A 14,599-nucleotide genomic window follows, 5' to 3' on the forward strand; every position below is an offset into this window, starting at 1 on the left:
ATCATCAGTTTGAATCTGGCAAGATGGCATGCAGAAATTATAAAATTAAAATTATGAAACCGTAATTTATAAAATAAAGAACAATTATGATCTAGAGGGTATCAAAATTTACAAAAAGAAAAAGCTTAATATTTATTTGTTTACTTTATTAAACATTTCTTTCAATGTAAGTTGTTTAAGTTGCTTCGTTTTATGTGATAATACTTTCTCTTTAATTCTATAAACAGAGATAATTTCTTGTTCAGTGACAAAGTTCCCCTGTTCAAGTCCTATAATTGCTGTGTTGAGAATACCGCAATCGAAATTTTTTCGTTTTCAATAACCTCTGTGTCACTTTCTTCACTACCGGAAGAAAATTAAAATGACGAGGAATTTGATTTAAATCATATCAAAGACAGAATACATCGAGATGAAATACTACATTTAGTAAGGAATTATAAGCCAAATAAAATGAAAACATCTGCCCCGAAGATAAGAATAGTGCTGACAGATGAACTTTCAATTCATTGTGTGCTGCGGCGTTTCCCCTCCTCCCCTGCAGGATAATACTTCTGATTTCTGATTCATATCACTAATTTTATCTGCCATACACGCTAACTTGCGTATATCTTCATCACTAACTAATAATATATTCTTGATTTAGGTAGCTTCTCAAGCCAAAATGATTTGATTAAATTTTCATACCCATCCGTAGTAGCAACTGATCTCAATTTTTGCCAAAGTTGTCTTGTCTTCATGTCTCCAAGCTCAATACCAGTAATCAAACATTTAATCTGTACATTTTCACTTTCCTTAAAAACATGTAACATTCTAATTTTAGCATCTGAATATTTTGTGGCACTTTCGTTCGTTACAATATCCCAGATACTTACGACTAACTTAGGTTCAAGTTGTGAAATTAAATAATTTAATTTTGTTTCTTCTGAAGCAATATTACTGATTTTGAACTGCACGGAAGCACTTCCGCAGAGAACCAGGTGGCGATAATAGTTCAAACCTGGTAACCTAGCTAATTCATCCTATTCGCTTTTGCGAAGGTTGTCGTTGTTCGCATTTGGAGATTTATATTCTTCTCTTATTTATTATTATTTTTTCTGAATTTTTTAACAACGAATAGATAGAAATATTTTCGCATAATTAAAGATGTTTTCGTCTAAAGATGCCAGGTTCTCGGCTCGTCAGTTTGGGATCAAAGGAAGAAAATATGGAGAGAGGGGTGAATGCTAATTTATAACATGGCTGTTCACGTTATGTTCTTAATTATTAACAGCTGTAAGCACGCAGAACCATGAGGTTTCCAACCCCTATAATAATTTTAAAATGTATAAAGTTCTAGTTTTATTAACAATGCTACTGAAGATAATTTGATTACTGTTGAAGGTTATTTGTATTGTGAAATATATTATGAAAAAGGACAGGTATTTGTTTCAACGTAAAATGCTTTAAGCTGTACGCAAGTAACTTGGAAAAAAAAATACTGAAATCTACATAAAATGGATAGGTCATGCATTCATTAATTTATTACATGGGCCTGGCTCTTACCGAAATACATCAATCAACAGGTAAAGTACTTAATAATAAAAAAAGACACTTGTAATAGAAATATTAGTATTCTATATGAATTAGAGGAAATACATATAAGTATAATGTAAATGTATGTATAAGAATACTAATTGTTATTTTTTAAATGAATTTTTACATCCCGTTATGTTTAATACATTGTTTTCTGTGCTAACTTGAATTTAATACAAATTTCTTTTCGTATATCACTTTTAACCTGTTAGTTTTACATCTACATACTTATTATCTGTGAATTTTTACTACATTGTCTGCTAACTTGAATTTACATACACTAAAAACAACGTTTACAAAATATCACGCTTACGGCTCAGCTCAAGCTTGGCAAGTAAAAATGCAACGTCGCCAACGGGTTCTCTGCAGATGAAAACCCAACTGCACCTTAAATTGAAAAAAACATATTTCTGGCTTATCATCCTCAAAGAGGAGGTATTTTTACATTCCTCTTAGTTCCAGCAACTGCACAGATTCTTTCTCAGCAGTTTTGACTGCACCAATTCTTCTCCATGAGTCATTTGTTGTCATTTCAAAAATAAAACAGGGTCACCAGTATGTAGTCTTGACTACTGATATTCAAACTGCATTATAATTAGAAACAGCAAGAATCACTAACGAATAGCTAAGTTAGTGCTTTTATCTTTTTGCTATTAAATAAGGTGCTGCTTGAATAACAATAGAATCAACATTAGAAAACAGAATAATCACAAATCATTACTAGTTGCTATTCAGCGTAAAAGAAATATAAATATGAATAACTACTTGTTGCCATTCACCATAAAAGAAATATAAATATGAATATTAACAAAACATTAAAGTTAGTTTTACAAAATAATTAAACACATGCAAAAATATAAAATACTTGAAATAAAAAATAATTATTACTCACGCAATAACTACACATCTTAACATTATTTAGGAATACAGTTACTTTAATTACAGTTTGTGAATGCTTAGAATATACGAGTAGTTTATTTAATGTTACATTTAATTATAATCTAAAAATTAATTTTCCTTATTTTCGGAAAATTGGTTATGACAGTGGGAGAAATGTCTTGACATTTGGTAAATTCGTTTAAAAATGTATTATACTTGTGCAATTAATAGCAAGCAAGCTTATCATTATTTTGGTTTTGCCTTTGTTTTTTCAGTTCAAAAAAACAAAGAAACAAGTTAACTTATATTGTTGAAAAATATTTTGTGTATTAAGTTTCTCATTTCAAGTAATCCTAACATGATATCTTGTCATACATTTTTAATACCAATTGTGCAGCACTAGAGAATGAGAGATCTTGAGAAATTTCACAATTTTTTAAAAATTAATGAGTTAAATTTATGCACTTAAAGGTTTACATGTTTTGCTGTGCTCCATTGCTCCTTTTTTGATGCATTTCAGACATCAGACATAAGTAACTAAAAAATCATAAGATACTCTTGCGAATTCTTTTATTAGAATTGTTAAGTTTAATTATGATTATGCATTTCTTTCAAAGTTTTCTTGACACAGTGTAATATAAATTGCTGAAATATTTAACTGATTTTTTTCCTCTTTCTGCAGGTGGTTCAGTTAGAGAACTTGGAGCTCAGTGGATCCATGGCATTGAAAATCCACTGTATGTATTTTCGAAAGCATATGAACTCTTAGCTGATAATTTAAATGAAATCTCTTATGAAGACAAAGGCCTATTTTGTACTCCTGCTGGGGCTGTTGATAAAATGATTATAGGAGAAGTTCAAAAAGTTTTAAATGATACAAAAAATGCCCTTGGTGAAAGCTGATATCCAGACAGTGATATTCCACAATCAGTAACCGAATATTTTTCTCATGTATTTCAGAAGTATTTGGCTAGTTGTTTTGATGACTATGATATATCTATTAAGTGGGGAATATTTAACTGGTTTTTGACATTTGAGATGATAGACAATGGTTCAGATGATTTAAGTGATGTTTCTGTCTAGAGTTATATTGAATGGGCTGATTGTCCTGATGATTTATATCATATAAACTTCAAAAATGGATTTAGTTCTTTGATAGACATTCTTAATTGTCAACTACCTGATAAGACTGTGCTTCTAAACAAGGCTGTCAAGAATTTAAAGTGGTGTAAAAACTTTTGCTACGATAGTTTCAATGAATTTTCATTAAAGCATCGATCTTGTGATAAACTTCCTGTTTGAGTGGAATGTGAAGATGGTGAAAAGATTTCTGCGGATTGTGTAATAATTTCTGCTTCTGTTGGGTTTTTGAAGGAAAATATGGATACGTTTTTCAGTCCTAGTTTACCTGAAAAGAAAATCAAAGCCTTATCTAATATTGGTTTTGGAACAATGGATAAAATATTCTTGATATTTGATGAACCTTTTTGGACTTCTGATGACCATGGATTTCAAATAATTTGGGCAAATGAAGATGAGAAAAGTATAACGCTTCAAAATGAGGTAAAAATTATCACTCTTCTTTAGTTTCCTTTTTTTTTTCTCTTAAAATATGTAGCTGTTTTAATCTAATTTTATAGGAGTTAACTAAAATTTAATGCTTGAAATCTTTCATAATTGTTCTGTATCGATGATAGAGATAGTCTCTGTTCATCTAGTAAACTGTTTGGTAGCTGTAAGACAATATGTGAATCCATTGGAAGGAAATGGGCCTGTTCAGGAACGTGCACAAACTCAGTTAATACACAATTTAATATGTTCATTATAATGTAGATTTTTTGTGGCAACAGTGATGTTTTGTTATATACAGTCAAAAGCTGTTAATCCAGACTCTTCGGGACTTCGGCGATTCCAGGTTGTAGATTTTTCCGGATTATAGATCATCAGTTTAAATCTGGTAAGATGGCATGCAGAAATTATAAAATTAAAAATATGAAACCCTAATTTGTGAAATAAAGAACAATTATGATCTAAAGGGTATCAAAATTTACAAAAAAAAGCTTAATATTTATTTGTTTACTTATTAAGCTTAATATTTATTTGTAAACATTTCTTTCAATGTAAGTTGTTTAAGTTGCTTCGTTTTATATGTGATAATACATTCTCTTTAATTCTATAAACAGACATAATTACTTGTTCAGTTACAGAGTTCCGCTGTTCCAAGTCCTATAATTGCTGTGTCGAGAATAGCGAATAATTTGTCAATTGAAATTTTTTCGGTTTTCAATAACTTCTGTGTCACTTTCTTCACTATAGGAAGCAAATTATAATGATGAGGAATTTGATTTAAATCATATCAAAGACGGAGTACATCGAGATGAAATACTACATTTAGTAAGGAATTATAAGCCAAATAAAATAAAAACATCTGCTCTGAAGATAAGGATAGTGCTGACAGATCAACTAAAAATACATTGCGTGGAGTGGCGTTAAAGATGAACAAACGTTAAAGTTTAGATAAACAAAGGATATGCCTTTATCCATTTTTTGCTGCAGTTCCACTTTTTGTTTAATGGACTTCGAAACATACTTTCGCTTTGTAGATCCTTTACATATTAGTAAATATATATCCGAAATTCTATTTGACATAATCGAAAGTTCAAGCTTACTTTTATAAAATTGCTGTAACAGTCTGCAAAAAATAATAAGCCGGATCCAATTTGAAGATTAAGAAACAACGCAATCTGCAACATTAACTGAATTAGATAATTTTAGCTTAGCTTATACCGTCCATTATACATTAAATGCACATGCGTAAACGTCTTTTGCGCATGCGCACACGCATATTCGCAGCGTAAAGGTCTTGCGTCAATGCGAGACATGCGCAGAAAGTTTGTAGCTTTGAGGTCTGGATTGATCAGGTCTGATTGAGGTCTGGATTATGGGTGTCCGAATTAACGACTTTTGACTGTACCTTGTTTATTTTTCAGATTCAAAATTTTGTATAATAAGTTGCCAAAATGAAACTTTATAATATGACAGTGAAAAATAAAAATGTTTTATTTTAATGTTAATTTTTAAATACAATTCCAAAATATTACCCTTATTTAAATGAAATTTATCAGTGTTACAATGTTCTGAAAAATATGATTGAAGAATACCCAGATCTCGGAAATAAATATTTTCTGTAGAAACTGATCTGATCACCAAAATGTTGATAAGTCGCCAAATTTAGAACCATTTAATAAAAGAATTCACATCCCCAAAAGAGAAAAGTTGTGTAAGAGGTCTTTATTAGAGATAATGAATTTCGAAATGCTTATGTTTCACTTCTTGCTTAGAAACTCGAAGATCCCATCATTTATATTAGAAATAGAAACAATTTATAACTCATGAACCCATTCAAAAGATAGCCATGTATACGTCAGTGAATCGCCAAAAATATTCCTCCAAAATGCTCATTCACACTCAAAATGGCAGTAGTAAAAACAGACAGAAGTTTGAGATGATTAAAATTAAGGACCTTCTGCTGATTTTGGCCAAACTTAAGGACTTTTAACGACCAAAAATCCGTTCAAAAAAATCTAAGAACTTTTAAGGACCATACGAACCTTGTGATTACCTATTATTTTCCTGTCTCTCAGTGCATAAATAAATATATGTAATTTTGAGATAAACAAATCCCTGTATCTACAAATTGTATGCGTTATTGTAAGACAACCATCACTCTTTTTAATTGCTTACCAATAAATTCACAAAATATTCATCAAAAGAGGTGCCAGATGATGCTGGCTAAAATACCCTATTATGCTGCTTCTATCACGATAAGAATATAGTTAAAAGCAATTTAAATGATGTATATAATGAAAAATTCATCCTACCTTTACGTCAATATCCAAAAAGCCTCCTTCAGCTACTTCAAATGTCAAACCCATTTTTGTACCGGCCGTTACTTTATCAAAAAAACATTATTCTGCATGGGCATCTACACATACAAAATAACAGTTAATGAAGGGCAAGAATACTGTTGCAAGAAATACAGTCTGTAAAACTGATAATTTGTGGGAAATGATATTCATTTTTAACTAATTATAGGTCAATCAAAATTTGCTCCTAATATTAATAGCCACGTTCATTTATGTTTCACGGACGGAGTCAGAAACATTGCAGACGTTGCCACTTACACAAAATTCTATCTACTAAACTTGATTTTAAATGGTTAGGTTCCAAAGCATGTAATTTTACACATGTCCTAACAGACTGTAGAAATATTAAGGATAGAAAAAATTATTCGCTCTTCTAAACAACTTCCAATGCTTAATTTCCTTGTCATGTAAGTTATATTTATATGCGTTATGTGGTCAGCCATCAGGATTATCGGTGATCCTACTTAAATTCAACACTAACTGGCATTACAATTTTCATGGTTGGTCTGATGCCGACCGTTGAGTAGCACTATCTGTGCGAGAGTAATAAAAATCAAGCACCTCAGTGGAGAAAGAAAGAAATTATTATAATTGCTTGAGAGATAATCTGCTATCTTTTCATCGTATAAGCCGAAAAGTATGTATCATAATATCTCATGTCTTTTAAATGGTTTCGTATATTGTTTTGTAGTTTGCAGTGCATGCCATTCTGGTACAAGTGTATTTTTGTATAGTGTATATCCGATGTGCTATTTTGGTGCATTCTAGCGTTTTCCTCACTGTAAATATTGTTTACTGTAGAATTATAGTGCGAGATTTTCTCTTCCTAAGTCAAGAAGCACTGTCAAATTATTTTGAATATATTTTAAAAGTGCTTGTATTAGCTTATTGGGCTTATTTAGATTAACAGTCTGTGTTGAATGAATGATTTTGCATAACTTAGTGTAATAAAATTTATTTCCCAAATCATTTTAACTGTTTGGTCATTATAATATTGCACTAGCTTAGAGTAAGAAACCAAACTCGATTTCTTTTACATATTAATCAGTCTCTTCTGAGCGATTTAAGTAACTAATATTTGAAGTTACTATGAAAGAGCTTATCTGTGAGATTTCATATTATTCATAGAAGTAAAAATGTTTTATTCTAAAAAGAGTTGTGGTAACAATACATGGAATCTCAAATTTGCTGTTGAGTGTTTTTTCGGAATAATTGACTAAATATAAATTTATGCTGGCATTTTATTTAAAAACAACGTAAACAAGTTCACTTTTTTAAAAATTATCTATTGATATTTAAAATGGATTTTAAGTAAATTTGTAATCATTTTTCCAAATAGATTATATGTATACATATACATATATATGTATATATATATATATACACATACATATACATATATATGTATATATATATACGCTTACGTTTGTGAAAATTGCAACACCAAGAAGGAATCGTCATAATTGAATGCAATTTAATACACAGTTGAGTGGTAGTGGTACAAATAAATGATTAAATGTTCAAAGCAAACAAACAAGAACAAGAGATCAGAATCAGTATTTTGTGTGGCCACCACGTGCCGCAATAAGTGCTGCTACACGACGTGGCATGGAGTCAAACAAAGTTTGAATGTGTGACTGAGGAAGAGCATTCCATATCGTTTGTACGCGTACCCAAAGTTCGTCTGCAGACGCAACAGGACGAGGATCACGAGCAAGATGCCGACCAATGACATCCCACACATGTTCAATTGGCGACATATCCGGGGAACACGCAGGCCAAGGAAGAAGCTGTACCTGCTGTGCTGCAAAGAAGGATTTAACAATCCGAGCAGTATGAGGGCGGGTATTGTCCTGTTGAAATACAGCGCCTGGCAAGCTTTGAAGGAAGGGAACAGCTTCGGGCTGTAGAACTTCACGGATATACCGGTTGCTGTTCAGATTGCCCACAATTCGTAGCAATTGAGATCGTCTATGATATGCTATGGTGCCCCAGACCATAACTCCGGGTGTTCGTCCACTGTGGCGTTCGATAATGCACTCCGGAAGGTGGCGTTCACCGGCATAGCGTCTGACACGAATGCGGCCATCATGGTACCACAAATTAAAGCGGGATTCGTCAGAAAACACGACATGCTGCCAATCAGCACGCCAGTCTCTATGCTGATTGGCCCATTGTCGCCGCAGGCGGCGATGGTCGTGCGTTAGGGGGATCCTGTATAAAGGAGTCCGTGCGCGCAGTCCACACTGCAGCAGCCTCTACGAATTGATGAAGCACACAATGAAACACCTGTAGCTATTGACCACAGTGCTGCCAATTGTCTAGAGGAAGCTGTACGGTCCGTCCGCTCCATGCGGACCAGGTGTCTATCATCGCGATCTGACGTCACATTTCGGGGTCCACTCCCGGATTTCCGAGTTGTCCGACACTCGTCCGTCCACTGCTTCCAAACGCGCATCACTGTGCTGCTGTTACGCTGCACACGAGAGGCTACTGCATGATACGACAATCCAGCTTCACGAAGGCCGATGATTCTCCCTCGTTCAAACTCTGTAAGTTGTTCAAATCTCGCTCTCTTTCGTCGACGAGGCATAAGTACAGATTGAGTTAACGTTTACCACTAGCAGATAACCACCGATAACCATACACGCCTCGCTACAGCCGTCTATTTATTCGGATCCATCAGCCGTTCAGAGGGCGCTGCTCAGCATACGCATGCGCTACGGATTTGCAATTCTAATCATTTGCATATCATGCGCTACTTTGCATTTCCTGAAAATTTCAGCTCACTCGCGTAAGTCCTTCATGGTGTTGCAATTTTCACAAACGTGAGTGTATATATATATGCAATAAGTGAAGTTGATGACATTTACGCATGTGGCATTTTACATTTTTGGTCTATATTTTAAATTAAATATGCTTTCCTTAAGAGAATAAAAGGTATCTTAGAGTAAGAGGTCTGTTATTTTTAGTTGTCTATCTTACATACGTGTATAATATGTTTTGCTTTTTAAGAGGAAGAAATATTAGTAAATGCAGAAAAAATATTTAGTGTTTGTCAATTCTTTATCAGATTTTCTCATTGCCACATGTTAAATACTCTCTTTTAGTGTAATATGATTAAAACTTTTTAAATTTATTTCCGTTTTATAATTAATTTTTTTTTTGATACAGTGAGAAACAAGCAATCTATATGCTGAATTAGTAGAATTACCAAATATGTGGCCTAATTGGTTTTTCTGGTGCCATTTGTCACCAAAGATAAGCAAACCCAAATAATAAGAAATGTATAATTTCTGAGAACTGTCGATTTATCATAAAGGGAGAATGAAAGCATATTTGACATAACGCCCAAATTTGTGAAAATATGCATAAAATAGAGTTATGTAAATCCATGGAAATCATATGAAGATGCAGTGTGTAAAATAGCCAGGAGGGAAGAGGCTTTCATGTTATTTTCTGGTTTGCTGCTTTAAAGGTCACATTCTTGATAGTGGTCGTTTTATGGCCACATGAAAAATAAATTAGATACTTTTCTGTTATGCACCTGCCACACATTTTGAAAAGTGTGTACCTAATGGAAAAATATAGCATGTGTGTATGCAATCTTATGTAAACTAATCTTACAACTTAAAATTATTTACCCATAAAAAAACCTGCCAAAATGCATAGCAGGCACATAACTGAAAAGTATCATAAATAACTTCTTTTTAAGTAAGAAGTTTGGAAATTATTTTCTTTAAAAAAAACATTTCAGTTAAAACTCCTTTGTTTAAGTGTGCTTCTCCTTTTTTTGATTTTTTTTAAGCTTAAATCCCAAAATACCCAATTTGTGATTATTTCCTGCTGTGTCATTTCTATAAAAATTATATCAATCAATATTTTACCTAAATGCATACTAAATCTTTCTGGATTTTGGTATTTTTTCACATCATGTCAAATTTTTGTCTTCGTGATACAGTCTGGGTTTTTTTCATTAAATACAATGTATGTTTGCACTTGCAGTAGTAAAAACCCTTTCAAAATTCATCGCAAAGCTTCCCCTTCCATAGGGAGATGGTAAGTGCTAGGCAAATGTTTCAGCATATACGTTTATTGGATCATCTGAAAAGTTTTTGATGATAAATACTAATGAAGCAATAAAAAAACATAAGAAAATTTGGAACTACTCTTATATGCGCCGTCAGGTCTCCAAATGTGGTGAAAAATTTCTCGCCATGCTGGCACATTACTATCTAAATTTTTTGTCTACATTTCGAACTTTATGCCTAAAATGTCTCCAAAAAGCCGGTTTTCGCATGAAAAAAATCCAAAAACAAAAAATTTAGATAGCAAAAACGTAGTTTCTAACCGGAAATATTTTATTTGATCCATGTACACAGCGATATGTTTTAAGTTTAAAAAAAAAAATCTACGTATTGCACATTCTAGCCAGCAAAGGAATCTACAAACTACGCACACCTTGCTTTAATAAATTAACATAACAACAATAAATTTCAAAGAATACCATGTACGCAGCATTCTGTTTAAACTTCAAAAAACATCTACGAATTGCACAATCTAGGCTTTACGCACAAATCAACAAAATAAACTAAAATAAATTACAAATAATTCAAAAAGCAACAGAAATTCATAGTAAGAAAAACAATGAACAATAATTCTACAAAATAAATTTAAAAAAAAAAATGCACTTACCATATTCAGTGTTTTTTCGGACAGCAGTAGCTTTAACATGCCGCCACATGCTCTCTATGTTATTTATATGACAGCCAGACTCGCTATCCACAAAATTCATGCTATGGTTCACAAATAAATGTTCAAAACCTTCTTTTCCTAAATCCTTGTAAGATTTCCAACCATCCAAAAAAATAATTTACAAGGCTCAATCCACTCTTTAGTACACTGCATCAGCGTTACCTTACTTCTGTCATGCACAGCCACTAAAAATAATCTCCCAGACCCTCTTGCAACCATGTCTCTCATTGCAACATAGGCCGTTTCAAAACACGCACGACACGAACCAACAAGCAATTAAACCACTCCAGGAAAAGAGTTTTCAACTTCAAAAGGGTTTGTCGCAATGGTGACAGAAACCAGTGCCGAACACATATCACCACATTTGTTGATCTTAGGGTGCATATAAGAATAGAGCCGAAAGTTTCATTGAATTACGTAAGTATCATTTTGTTCTGTGACTTTTTGCTTTCCTTCTGGCTGCTGAGAAATTCCTTTCATAAAAATGTTATTAGGTTCTTCATAAAGAAGTTACTGAGGCCCTGTTTGACAATCTCTCGGAGACTTTCAAAGAGACCTGAAGAGATGAAAATGTGAGGGGGGGTCAAGGTCTGGTGAATATTAGGGATGACACAAAACATCTCAGCCATGCTGAATAGGTCTTTGCCTGATACTTTTTAAAGTGTAGGTCCGAGCATTGTCATGGTGAAAGATAACACCTCAACTATTGGTCAGTTCTGAGCACTTAGCTTCAGTTTCTGCTTTTAGAACTATCATTTGAAAACGTATATTGTCTGACTTGGTAGCAGTAATTTATGTTACACAATTTCTTTGTTGTCCTACCGTACACAAAGCATTACTTTTTTGGGATGCCATCCCCTACAAAGGAGGTTCATTTAGTGTATCCTGTAATCTTTTTTTTGTAACATTATTGCATAGCATCCACTTCATGTCTCCAGTAATGAGCCATTTAAAAAAATGAGCTTCTTTATTTCTTTTTGATAAGAAGTCACATGTGGAAACTGAAGCAAGCATATTCTGCTCTGTTAAAAGTATGGGGTACCCATACATCATAGCAACTTACCTACCTAGTCGCCTTCTAATGACATACAGTGCATTTGAAATATTTAGTTTGCCTGATACTTCTTGCTCTGTTTAATGTGGATTTTCAATGATAACTTTTAATAGAACCTTGTTTATGGAGGATAGCCATCCAGTGTGGGCATAATCTCTTGATCTGTTTAATGTGGATTTTCAATGATAACTTTTAATAGAACCTTGTTTATGGAGGATGGCCATCCAGTGTGGGCATAAACTTCGAGGCTGAAATTTCTAGCTTAAACTTCTCGAACCACATTTGAATTATGTCATGAGAAACAGTATTTTGTCTACATACAGCATAAATTTTATGAACTGTGTGACTACCATTTTGAACATTTTGCATATTAGCAGAACCACCTTTGTGCAATGTGATTTTTTACAGATGAAAAAGTAAAAAGGTTTTGTTGGACCATGTGTGTCCAGATCACAAAAATCACCAACCTTTTATGACTTTTTGTTAAAGAAAGGTTGCCAAATAATAATTCTTGTCTTATATGTGTTCTCAGGTTAGATCGTAATGAGTATGGCAGGATCAAGCTGTTGCGTTGCCGGCTTCCATTCGCAAAAATATTCTGGGTTGCCAACTTTATTTTTGTACAAGGTCAAGTAAAAACAAACCACATAAAAAATCTAGATATTTTTTACTTCTGACTCTTTTTGTTTTCTGTTTATTTGTTCGTTCAGTTAAGCCAAATGTCTTGGTTCAATTAATTATGATGCTTTTACAATATTTCACACTGCACACTTTGCAGTAAGTCATTGCCATTGATCAAGTCTTGAGGGTATCTCTAATCGGACTTTTTTTATTTAACAGTTTGAAGCCTGAATCAAATAAATATTTATAATGTTGTTATGAAAATGTTTTTATCAACTTTTGTAATAAGCAATATTTTAAATTATTAAAATATTTTACAATTCATGACATGATCAGGTACAATGTGCATGGAAAAAAACCAGAGCCCCAAAACATACTCAGTTTTGTAGATAATAATAAAATATTTTGTTATATGAAATTGCTAACAAAAATGTGATATAGTATTAAAAAGTCACAGAAAACTTACTTGTCAAATAGCAACGTAATAGGTTACAGGGAGCCTATTGGGGGATTTCATCTGTTAACTGGAAATGAAGAAATATATTCACTGATTGACCTTATGACTGTAAGTGGCACTAGAAGAGGGGCAGCTAGTTGGCTGGAGAGAAGGAGGCAGAGCAAACAAAAGTGCTCGATGTGTGCCTAGCAGATCAAATGCGCCTGGCGGAGTTTTTAATTAATAGGGAGAAAATCATTTTAACAGCGCACATGCTTTGAGTATTATATTTCCCATTTCCAAACCTCTGTAAAAGAAAAATTTGCTGGGGGTTTCGACATCTATATTTTGGACTTCGTACAGTAATTATGACTTTTTATGTTTAGAAGAGTCACCAGTATAGGTCACTGGTCATTAAATTAATTCAGTCTTACTCTACCAAAGCTAAATTCTGGAACAACTGTTTTACAGAATCTGGAAGATGTATTCATTTATGACATGGTCATTAGGGATTTATTGTGCCTGCTGCTCTCTCAAGGTCACCATTTGGATCTCTCATGAAATCCAAGGGAGCAATTAACTATCCAGAATTTTTTTTTTTTTTTTTCCTAAAAACCACCTATGAACATGAAGCACAATGCTAACTTCACCTAGAAAAGTGCTTGTTTTTTTTTTTTTTTTTTTCTTCTAAAAACCACCTATGAACATGAAGCACAATGCCAAGAAAAGTGCTTCACCAAGAAAAGTGCTTTACGAGTGCTAGTTTGAATAGTAGGTTTCTATCTGCAGTTTTTTATGATGATGGGAGAGAAGTTCAACTGTATGTTTTATGTTTGTTAACCTCATGGAAGGAAGAAAGAAAAGATCACTAGGCCTTATTGGGAAAATTTAAGTGAAGATTACTTGAAAAGTTGCATTCAGTGAAATATTGAGAAATTGCATTGTGTGCTCTGATAGTGATTTAACATTTAATTTTTCCTTCTTCATGCTATATACATCTCTATGGCAAATATTCTTTGTCAATTATAATAATAATAATCTTTGTCAATAATCTTTGTCATCTTTAGAATTAAAAAAAAATTGTCGGTGAAATAACTAATTTGTTCCTCTAATTTTTAATTAAGTACTGGTTCATAGTCCTGCTGTTGACATAAAGATGGGATAATGGTTAGAGATGGTGACTGCTGTCCCAGAGAGCCCAGGTTCAATTCTCAGAGAAGGCATGTGTGTTTGTAAGTGTTTTGTTGGCAAGGGGGCACTAAAAATATGCAGCTAGCTGATACCTTTTTGAGAGTTTAATGGTAGGAGAAGAGGGGTTAGCGACCTTTGGAATTCCATCAGCAGTTAGGCTTTGTG

At 33.2% G+C, this 14,599-nt stretch overlaps 1 long non-coding RNA gene across 1 annotated transcript in view; it reads right to left on the reverse strand.

Moving 5' to 3' along the window:
- The window catches only part of LOC146999024 (uncharacterized), an 89,773-nt gene extending 83,161 nt beyond the window's left edge, over positions 1–6,612 (reverse strand). Inside the window, exon 1 of the long non-coding RNA XR_015039912.1 lies at positions 6,333–6,612. This is a non-coding gene — a long non-coding RNA (uncharacterized LOC146999024). The remainder of the gene's footprint in view (positions 1–6,332) is intronic.
- Between the last annotated feature and the right edge of the window lie 7,987 nt (positions 6,613–14,599).

Source organism: Stegodyphus dumicola, chromosome 2, assembly GCF_044657685.1.
Source record: "Stegodyphus dumicola isolate Sdum_Otavi_A_Nest chromosome 2, ASM4465768v1".
In the NCBI taxonomy this organism is placed as follows: Eukaryota; Metazoa; Arthropoda; class Arachnida; order Araneae; family Eresidae; genus Stegodyphus; species Stegodyphus dumicola.